Below are 12,239 nucleotides of genomic sequence, written 5' to 3' on the forward strand. Positions count from 1 at the left end.
AAGTTATTTTATATATTTATATTTTACCTTATATTTAACATTATTACTCCTTTGTCATCTTAGCTGTAAATTTTTGTCTTGCATAATATGAAGAATAATTCAGCAGGAGCACTCCCAGAAGTTCATATAATAGTTATGATATCAAACACTTCATCACACAATTCCTACCTTTTTTATTATTGATAACAAACTGCAAACCTACTGCATTATCTGAAGGGGGGGATGGGGAAAGGAGGGGAAAAGAAAGACGAAAAGGGAAACAATAATAGAATAAATAGAAATTTGAGGGGATCTCCTTTGTATATTTACTGCTTAGCAATACACAAGCATAATAATTGGATGATTAATGAAAATATTAAGAATGGACTGACAACCTTAAAACCACACTGGTAATAATGCAGTATATTGCCAAGTGGATTACCATCTCCAAGGTTCATTTGACTTTAGAATTCGTTAATATGCCTCCCTTAAACAGCTAACAAACAAGATGAAAGAGAGGGCACTCTCTGCTCTCTTGATGAATATGTTCTATTTTAATAGGAATACATTAAGAGGAATATGTAATGAAAATATTAATATCACTCATCACTTACACAATAAATGTTGGTAATTAATGATATGAATTATTTATTGGTAATTTATTGGTGTAAAATTTAGAATAGATATTTCTGTATACATTCTCTATTATATGTGTAACGTATGTTCTATATGTGTACAATTCTATATATATTATACATATTTATACTTAAAGGTCTTTCTTGGTTATGTGGGGAAAACAGTGTTGGGTAGGGTATCTCAGAGCCTTTGTAAGGAAGCAGAAACCAAAAGTATGTATGTTTAAGTTTTTCTGTATGTGACAGAAAATTTATTGTTTTAGCTGTGTCAACAATCAAGAAGCATATTGAAGGCTAGATATCAGGACTGAGGACCAGGGAATAAACATATTTAAAGGGACAAAGAAAGTACCAAACTAGAGGAGAAATCCTGAGGCTGAAGTCTGCAAGATGAGTTCAAGAGCCCAAAATGTGAGAGTACTTGCCTGGTTAAATTGTGGATGCTAACAGTTTTTATAAGTTGCTATGACTTCAGGAAAGGGGTAGACAGTCAGATTTTTCAGGCCCAGATGCCAATTGCAGAGATAGGGACTGGAGAATGAGAAGAGATGGACAGGTGGATATTCTGAGGTCATGTAAAATGTCTTAAGGATACACTAAATTGTACATGTAAATTTACTGGAGAGAATATTACAAATTGACTACTGTCACCTTCTTGTCTTCAGATAAGCCTATTCCTTCCACATTTGGATGTGAAAGTTGGACAGCAAAATGGTAGGGAAAGTCTGATTCTTTTGAAATATGGTATTGGAGGAGAACTCTGCAGATGTTCTGGATTGCCAGAAACATAAAAACAAGTGGGTTCTAGAGCAAATTAAGTCTGAAACAACTAGAGACAAAAATGACAAAACTGCAGCTATCCTACTTCAGGCACATCATGAGAAGCAGGGTTCTTTGGAAAAGACACTAACGCTGGGGAAAATAGAAGGCTTCAGGGAGAGAGGAAGACCAAATATGAAATGGATTGACTCCATATAGGAGCTGTAAGCATGAGTCTACAGGAGCTGAGCAGAGTTTTTGAAGACAGGGCATTGTGGATATCACTCATTCATAGAGTCTCTAGGAGTTGGAGCCAACTCAAAAGCACATAACACTCTTTCTTATTAAATTTCAATTATATGCTACTTGCTGCTCTTTATTTTTAGACTATATGCTCTTTGAGGATAATGTCCATTAATCATATGATTTATGCATTCATTTACAAGTGAGTTATAGTTTATTAATATGACTAAAAATGTTTGAGTTAGGGAAAGTTGAGTTTCAAATTCCTGAAAATCCATTTATTAGTTGTGTGAATGTAATCAAGTTAGTTGATCTCTCTGAACCCCATATTTATCTTGCAGAATGGCTGTGAGTGTTAGAGAGAATGTAAATAAAGTGACTTGCATTGTGTTCAGTTCACAAGTGTTTAATATCAAAAAGTGAACATCCACAGCATCTGGCCCCTAGTAGGCCCTCTATTTCTCCTCCTCTAAATACATTTATTTGATTCACTGAATGCCTTAGTTTGTGTTCCCCCAAAAGAAGAGACAGAGGCAAGGAAGTAGTTGGACCTATTTTCCTCCTCATGGGATTTAACTCCCCTGAACTTCTGGAACAGGGAGATTCCTGTGCATTTGAAGAAAGTCATGGGGCAGAAATTGAACAGACTCAGGAAGAGCCTATCAACATGTACGTGGAACTTTCCACTGCTACCCTGCTGGAATCACAAGTGGGCTTAGTGGATATGAGGAACAGCACAGAAAGGGTCTGTACAACAAGTAGATCTGACATTTGTGTCTCGAATACATATTTAGAGGGGAGGGTGTTTTTCTGTTTTACATTTGTTTTTGGCATGTGTAGCACAGTTTCTAGTACATACTGTAACTGAAAATGCAGGTTTGGCTGCCTGCAGTCCCAAAAGTCAAAATTGTGAGACAGGTGCTGGTGCAAAAAGAAAGAGATGTGTTTAGTTGCCTTGACCTGGGAGAATGGTGGACTCCTGTCTCAAAAAACATGTCCCCTTCCTGCTCAAGCCAGTAGATCTTATAAAGATAGGGAGGGGAGGGCTTTTTTTCTATTCAATTATCTTGCTAGCTTTTGGAGTGCTGGGGGCCCTGCTCATTCATCTAACTTTCAGAACATTCAGTGTAAGAATCTCCCCCTGTGCCATCTTGGCCAATGGAGGAGATTCCCCAGCCTGCTCCCTGACTGTCTACAGTTTTAGGATCAGTGGGGAGGCAGGTTGCTGCAGGATCTGCCATCTGAAAGCTTGGAGGTGTTGCAGCCCACAGCCCACCTCCAGATCCTGGACATGGTGCCTTCACATGCACATTAGGGGGAGCCAGGGGGAGTCCTGGGGATAGCCTTGGAAACCTGTGCACCTGTGTCCTCTGTGCAGCCTGCCCCCTAACCTCTCATAAGTGGCCAGGAGGGCTTACGCCCACCTTGCCTCCAGCTACCCACTCTCTAACTGCCTATGGTAACAATATTAAATACTTTAAAAGAGTGTTTTCTTAAAGTACATTAATCTACGGCTAGTGTCCTGCAGGACTGCTAACAAACACAGTGAAATTGTTGTGTAAAGGGCAGCATGCCATTCTTCTTAGTTAGCTCAGCATGTCCACGGTGTTGCTGGAAGTAACCCTCATACCTCTTTTGATCTTAAGTACTATTTTATTTTTTGGATTGCCTAAATATAATACTCTTGGTAAGTAATCAGTGATAAAAATCCCACAATATTATAGACTATAAAGCATCTTCTGTGGTTGTACAAATGCTATTTTATAAGAAAGTTCTAATGGATTTATTTTTATGAGAACCTGAAAATACAACAATGCCACTTAACAGAAAGGAAAACAATTCTGAAAACTCTTTTTCTGAGAACAAGGGTTGTTAGTAGCACCTATGGGGTGATGTCGCTTCATTTTAGGTGCACCCTAATGTAAGAAGCCCTCTCCAAAGGTGTAGAAAGAGGATAACTTGATTTTAACTATGACATTAAGCTTGTTTAATTTTTATTTGTTCTTATCATCTTTTGAGATGAAGATATTAAAACCATCATCTTCTACTGTGAATTAAAATGGCTTCTCTTAAATACAGTTTGGATTTCAGTGAGTTTTCATAAGGAATGTCTAAGCATAGCACTTCTGTGTGGTGCCCAGATTTTCAAACAAGCAACATTTTTAAGAAGGAATGATGGTCATTTCTGCACAGTAGACCTTCCCAGTGTGAGAACAGAAGGTACCATCACCTGTCATCTCACGGGAAAAAGTGAAGTTGTTAGTACACATGTCAAATATATAGTTATATTCTTAAATAACAGGGTTGAAGTATGATGTTTGGAGAAATAGTTCCAGCAATATAGGACAACATTATTTCCTGCAAAAACATGTATAATTTCCACAAACAAGAGACTGGGAAACTGATAATATTTTGTCTGATTCACAGAACTATCTGTGTCAGCATTTCATTGTTGCTGCTGATTTTTTGTTGTTTCTCTTTGTTTTATTTAAGAATCAAGTTACCAGATAAATCACTAAGCCAGGATAAATATGAAATTAGGATCAGTGAAGGTTTTTCAGGCCATCCAAAATCCCTCCTGCAACCTCTAGTAATAATTGTATCTGATTTTTAAAACACACTGGCTAAGACAGAACATTTTTAAAAATTTTCACAGACATAATGTAGAAAAATAAATATAGATGATACTAAATGTTCTCATTATCTTGTTATTTTAATATAATAAATAACTGCTTTATTTTTTCCAAGTTTATTTTAATAAAAAATCAGAAAGGCTGATACAAACACATATTTTTTATGGTAAAGAGTGTTTGGGACACTTGAATACTTCTTTGTAAGCAAACACTGATTTGTAATAACCGTTGTGTTGTGGTTAATTCAACAGGCTAGTGAACTCATAGATGTATTTTTATTCTTGAAATTATTATGAATACTGTATAATATCCCACTCAGACAACCTTCCTGTTTCTCCATTGGTCAGGCTAAAGGGGGTGTCAACACGTTCTTGTGGCTCGATTACTTCCAGATAGTTGCATTAACAGGAAAGTCTTCTCCACTCAGGTTTGAGGAGAGTAGGTATAATTTCTAACCACAGGATGCCTGTTTACTGGGAAAAGATGTTCTTAAAACTAGGAGGGGTTTAAGAGGCAAGAGAAGCTTTAGAGAGTGTCGAGCAGCTTGTCTAGGTAGAAACTGAGCAGGATGGGAAACAAGCTGTGTTGGAATCAGGAGGCACAGGCCTTCTCCCCTACGTGTTTGACGCCCTGCTCTGTTGTGACATTGCGTGGCCGCAGAGCCTTCAATTTGGTTTCCTTTTTCTTTGGACGCAAATGCCCTTCTTCCTCACGCCCCCCCCCCCCTTTATTTCCCAGCAGAGTGGTGAACTAGGCCAGAAAGCATCAGAGTTTGTGTTATGATTTCAACAGGAACAGCTATTCTGCAAGATTAGAATAAAAATAACTAGAGTTTGTGTTCTTCGGAGATGCCCTTCAAACGCCTTCCACCTCTGCCCTAGCACGTGAGGCTCTCTCCAAAAGTCTCTTCCCTGGCTTTCCAGGGCACCTCCCTTTGGATCCTCTCCAATTATCACTGCAGTTCCCAATTTCATCCCACCTGCACTAAATGCTGACTCTACCCCACCCGTAAGGCTCTTATAACCTAGCTTGGGACACTGGACTTGCCCAAGCATGGCTCACATTTCAACAATAAGTGGAACCAATACTTATTGAGTCTAATGGTTCTTAAGTTAGAACTATTTCCTTGTTCAAAGACAATAGTACAACATGTTTGAGAGGAAAATTATTTAAACATTTTTTGAACTATGTGTTGAAATTTATAATGATTAACTTTAATGAGTTTCAACTTTGTAAAAATGGTAAAGATTGTTTTTTTTTCTCTTTGCCACTTCACCCCCCCAGTCATTATATCCCATGTAGAAATGATCTCACCTGTATTTGTGTCTTAACTTTTTCTGGACAAACTATTGTCACCATAATTATTGGAATACCTTTATATTTTTTGTTTAATTCATTATAAGTCCCTCAAATTTGAGGAGCCTATAATCTTATCACCTAACTCCATGTATGACAGAACTATCTGTTCAATAAGGTTTGCTTAAAAATGAAAAAAAAGGGGAGGGGGGGAAAAGAGCGTAAATATATCTTTTAAGATGCAAGTTACTTTAACATTACCTAAGTTTTTTATTTTATTTATTTATATTTTTTCTTGATATCCCTTTTAAAGTGTTTGATCAGTCATTCTGTAGTCTTTGAGATGCCTGCAGTATAATTTTAATTGGATTTCTCTAACCTTTACCCAATGACTGAAGTGACTCACAACCTGTATAGGGACTGGGAATACTAATATATTCCATTTTTTAACGTTTCCGTTTCGTCCCTTTTTAACTAGTGTTGACTCCCTTGTTGGGTTTCTTTTTCTCCTTGTTTGCCCCTTTCCCTTGGCATCAATTTGCTCTGTTTTTTATTTATGTACAAATGCATTTGTATTACTTCCACCCAAGGCATGGTGCTGTGACCTTAAATAACATTTGAGAATGTGCAGAAGGAGCTCCGATTGTCACACTATCTGAGACTCTTACTGGCATTCAGGTTCCAGGGTCCCAGGGATCTAGTACTATGTGTACCTCTCTTGCACATTAAAGAATCCCACTTTAGCCCGGCTGGGTGTGGCTCAGCAGTGGAGCGTCAACCTAGGATCCAGGCGATCAGGGTTCGATTCCCGGTCAGGGCACATGCCTGGGTTGTGGGCTCGATCCTCAATCCCAACGTGCAGGAGGCAGCCAACCAATGAACCTCATCACTGATGTTTCTATCTCTCTCTCTCTCTCTCCCTCTTCCTTCCTCTCTCTGAAATCAATCAAGATATATTTTTAAAAAAAAGAAAAAAAGAATCCCACTCTTCTAAAATGCCAACAGTATTTTCATTGAAAAATCTACAGGATCTTAAAATAGAAATCAACATTTGTTGCATATCTGTATAGTTCAAGTCACTGTATTTGAACTCTGGAGGTGGAGGAAGACTGGGGGAGATGCAAAAAGTTCCAAGTGCTCCTGTGTGGATTTAAAACCCAGGCAGGAGATTACAGAGGACAAGATAGCTACAAATATTAAAATTAGTATGTTCAGATGATTTATCATTACTTCCATTATCTTGCTCATTCCACATTATAACATTCCCCATTTAATGAATCAGTGTAAGTGATGTGTGACAAAGCTGAGTAGCAACAGGCATATTCTTTGAGGGACATCAGATAGATCACTAAGATCATAGGTTTATTCAGATTATAGGAGCATTTTTACTTTCTGTATAGCTCTACTGATTTGAAATAAGGGCACTTTCAGTGATACTAGGCACTGTGTTGCTGGCATTGGGCAATGAGACAATGTGGATCAATCTATCATAATTTTTTGGATTATCAGTTTTACTAGAGGGCAATTTTATAAAACTTAATGTTAAGATAAATGTATACTTTGTTACCAATTAGTTTACAAAATTCCTATGAACTTTAAACATAAAGCAGGTGACTGCAAAGGCATTTAATTCTTATGATAGGATGCTTTAAGTTATATTCCTGGACTTGGGGTTGTATGTATTTATTCTTCCCTATTGTAAAGGGACATTAGGTAGAAAACTTTAAGAACACTAGAGTTAGTCAGTAGCCTACTAATTAAACAATTCAGAGCCCAAAACAAGTGTATACCCAGCACTAAAAGAATGGTACAGTGAGTGGCAATGAGGTACTTTAATATTTGTCAACACAATCCTCACTTTTTCAGTTATGTAAATTCACTATTGTCATCTAGGAAGCGTTGACAAATGGGTTAGAAAAAAGAGATGAGGTTGAGCTACGTCCCTAAGAGTTGTAGGCCCTCTCTCATGAATTAGGGGAGCTTTAAAACAGACAGTAGCCTCAGTCCCCAAAATCACTTCTCCAAATGGAACAGGCTTTCATTTCAGTTACAGAGACTTAAATTCTTCAAAACTGGTATATTGCTGACATCCACTAACAAGAAAGTGTTGAAATCATAAAGGCCTCAGGAAAAAAGGGGGCATTGAGAGAGTACTGCAAAAACTGACGAGACAATGCGGGCTGTGGTTGCCCACTACCTGTATGTAGCTTAGGTGATACAGATAAGAAATCACAGATGAATTGCAAATGACTATGTAATGCTAATGATTCAAAAAATGATGAATGAAATTGACAATGACTCCAGCAGAACTGGTGAGGAAAGCACCAAAAGTATTTGTCTACTACGGTTTATTTTCTTAAATACACTATAATTTAAAGATAGAAAGGATGACAAAGCATCAAGGATTCGTAAGAAGGAATGATCTGCCAGTATTATCTTATCGTGAACAATTTAACATTGCTATGAATTTACTTCAGTTTTGTTATCGCTAGAATAAAAATAACACCTTTATCCCAAGTTTTTTTGTGAGAAATAAATGAAAGGAGCCAATGCCCGACATAGTGTGCTCACAAAGTAAAAACACAATAGACATGAGATGTTATTAAGCAATGGCATTCTGTACCCCATGGTCTCCTTGCCATTTCCTGGGAAGAAACACAATCAGCCCATATCTATTATCTATTCTGATTCCACTTGTCTGGAGCTCCTATATTTATCCCTACCCTACACCTCAAGCAAATAGGAATTGTTTATTTAACAAAATTACTTAAATTAGGATCTTGGCAAGATACTGCTAATGTGTAATTTAATGTTTTCAGTTTCTCTGTGTACTTACTTGTGCTTTGGATATTAAATATATCTGCGAAATACAGAATTCAACAGATATTTCTCAATGACCTATTATGAGTCAGGCACTATAGTAGTCACTGGAAAGGTAATGTGATTTGAGGGACATAGAAGCAAAAAAAGACTTTTTAAATATTATAACAACAATAAGAAATTTGCACCAAATGTTTGGGAGCAGAGAATAGCAGCCCCTCCCTGAGCTTGCATGTCTGTGTAGAATGGGAAGGGAACAATTTGTAGAGGCTTCTTGAATAAGCTGCATCTTAAAGTGAGTAGGATTTAGGCTGAAGGAAAGGACACTACTTAATCTTGGGCCGATCTACTCAAGTTACTTTACTTTTCAGTACTGCCATATCCAGATGTTCTTTTCACATCACCAATACCACTCACACCAACAACTGGGTTATCTGCGGTGCAATGGGCTCTTCGTAACTCCTGTTACACAAGTTACCTGCCATCATATTGAAACTAAGACACATTATCAGGATTCAGTTAGAAAGTTGAGCAATGTATGCAGTCATGCCCCTCCCCTGGAGGAGAGAGAAATCCTCCAGACCTGAAGTAGAAAATGTAAAAGGGAGACACTTTCCGATGGAAAGTAGAAAAACATTTTTGCTTTTCTTGTTCTTGCTGGTAGTAACCTCCCCTCCCCTCCCCTTCCTTCCTCTCCTTTCCTTTCCTCTCCTCTCTTCCCTCTTCTTTTCTTTTTTAAATTCTCTTTTCTTTTTTTAATCTCTCTTTCCTTTTCCTTTTTTTTTTTTTCTGGTAAGAATCTAAACCCTTTTTCTGTATTTGGAGGGTCACCATCTTATGAGTTTTTCCAGATGGCAGAGCCTAAACATTAAACGTGGCAAGTATTTGTTTGCTTAGCTTCCTTCGCGAGCAGGGCTTGGGCGCGTGACCTAGGCTGCCCACCAGATGCACTATCCCAAACTTCAAAGAAGAGTGGTGGGTGCAAAGGCACAGATGCTGTGCAGAACCCCTCCTGGCAGCAGATGACTGTGGCAGCGGTGGCGTCTGTGACCACAAAAACAATAGCATTTAATGTTCTGCAGCAGAGGCTGAAGTTACTACATATGTGGTCCTGGCTCTACTTAAGTTTCCCTGAATTCCTGCCCATGTCTCTAGTTTTACTCAGCAACCTTCTTGGGAATCCAGTGAACTTCCTAAAATTCCTTCAATCACTGTCTTTTATGCTTGCAGCAAGAGAGTAGTTTTGGTTGCTTGAAAAAAAGAACCAAAACAGATGAAAATTTAGGGAGTCTTGGAAAGTTGTTGTTAACTTGCTGTCTTCCACGTTCAAGTATGTCAGGTGTGGAAGGAAGTTGCCCTTACTATTCTGCAAACTTTTACCAGCTATGTGACTGTCAGGTAGATTTTTCAGACATAAACTGTCTTTTAGACTTTTCTCTGAGCTGATGCTTATGTTGCTAACATTAGCTTTTTAGGAGATCTTTTTGGAGGTTCTAGTCTACCACGTTTGTCCTAAAGAGAACCCACTGAAGGTAATATACAAACATGTTTAAAGTACTAAAGGTTTATTCCTGCCAACCTTTCTAGTAGGAGTGATGAGACTTAGACCGGATACCCAAGTGACTAAGAACCACAGTTAATATTTACTGGATGCCTACAATTTGTGAAGTACTATGTTAAATGAATTACATAATTTAACCTGATTTAATACTTAGCCCTATGAGGAGGGAACTACTATATTTGTTTTATTTTTGATGGAACTGATAATTGAGTATTTAAATAAAATACTTAAAGCCAAGTGGATATTAAATGGAAGAGGCATAATTTGAACCAGGAACTATCTATCTTCAGAACCTGAGCTCTTGGCCGGTGTACTTACTGGGGAGTGTCAGGCTTTTGTGTCATCTCCTCCCTCCAGTCAGATGATTCCTCTTTCACAACTAAGCTCAGAAGTGTGTGTTTGTTTGTTTTAGAAAGATATTCTATAATAATTAGAAAACTATTTTGCTTTTTCTTAATACTATTACATCATTCCAATGTTTTCGAAAGAAGATAATAGAGAATGGGGTGATTACTGTCCAGGAAGATTTTAATCTAGCCCCTTAGTGAATTTATTGATTGTTTCACAGAAAATTATATAGTAATCAAGGACTTTGTTTTTATGGTGGAAATTTTAGACAAAGATAAAGAAAAACCAAGGGTAAGTGATGCAAGGTACTATTTTATATATATATATATATATGACTATTATATATATATAACATCATTTGTAAGCCACTGGTAACATACAGATATGTAAGAAGTCTTGGCTTTTTGATGAAATGAACTCTGTGACCCACTAGTATTGAAGAACTGTCAGGAACCACTGAGATGAGAACTGAGAAAAATGTCACAACACAGATGGACTCTTACAGTGATTTTCTTAAGGGGATACTAAAATATTAGGATTGAGTGACTTAAACAGATCCCAAAGGAATATTAGTGTCCCAATGTGAACATGCTTCTCTGTGATACACTTACAAATATTAAAGTTTATGGGGGAAAAATCACCACTAACCCATGACACAGTTCTCTATTTGACCTCTGGGAGGACATATCAGTGTGACCCTCAGGGTAAATGAGATTTGGAAAAAAAAAAAAAGCTTTACTCCTACATTCACTTTACCAGATGTAACTGATGTTTATTCAATGTAATGAGAGAATAGTAGGTGGATTAAAATATGATGGTTAGCAATATAAAACAGTGACAGTTCATCCAGTGCTTTGCTACAGAGGTTGTTCTAAAACCTAATCCCCTGAGTTAGGTGCCACTTCAATGCAAAGCAATATAAAAACCATTCTTAAGCTTTTAAGATTAATGGCTTATTAAATAGCTACTGCAGTACATTCCAACTTGCAAAGATAAAAAAGCACGTAATCACCTTCTTCATAAAATTTTTTAAGGAAAAAAAATTGTGTATATTATCAAGATTTAAATTTAAACCTAGCAAAATTTATTGAGCACCTTTATATAAAGAGGCTGTGCCAGCTACTGGCACTTATATATATATTTCTTTAAACTTGAAACAATACATATTTATTTATATTTATTAATAAGAAAGTTGGCCATTAACACAACATAGGCACTACCTTGGTTCTTCATGTTGACTTTAACAGACAGCCTGATGTGGAGAACAGAAAATTTGGCTGAGAAAAAATACATACAAATCTATACTTTGAAATGTAAAAGTAGGTAGTTTATTAAATAGTTAAATTACATACAAACAGACATGTGACAATATATAATACTAATTTTAGGGTTAACCATAAGCCTCTTCTCACCATTCCGCCATTTCTGCCCTTAATTAATGTTGCAGAAATCTGTGCAGAGCAGGCGACGTGGGAGGGATGACTCTTGCTGAATGTGCTCACACTCAGTCAGAGCCAAAAGCCATGTGCCCTCTGTGTGTGCAGGCCTTCTGAAAAGGCCCTCTGCTTTCTGCTTTGGCTTTCGAAGAGTGAGGGACATATTTTAGCCTGAATATTTCTAGGAAATGTCCTCAAACTTATTCAAAGTATTATTTGCCAATGTTTGCTTTATATACTTTCAATTCTATACTAGCAAACAGCAGAGGGGCTTTTGTAATTAACCTCTTTCAGGCCTACAGCTTTTGAGTGAGCCCAGAAGTTGCTAATATGCCATTTTAGGAACTTCAAATATTTTAGGAGGTATCGTGGATAGGAAAGACAGACTTTTTTTTTTTTTTTTAAGTATCTCTTTATTGATTTCAGAAACAGGAAGGGAAAGGGAGAGAGAAACATCAATGATGAGAGAGTCATTGATCAGCTCCCTTCTTCACACCCCCTGCTGGGGATCAAGTCCACAACCCGGGCA

The sequence above is a fragment of the Miniopterus natalensis genome, chromosome 12 (assembly GCF_054644295.1).
Source record: "Miniopterus natalensis isolate mMinNat1 chromosome 12, mMinNat1.hap1, whole genome shotgun sequence".
Classification (NCBI taxonomy): domain Eukaryota; kingdom Metazoa; phylum Chordata; class Mammalia; order Chiroptera; family Miniopteridae; genus Miniopterus; species Miniopterus natalensis.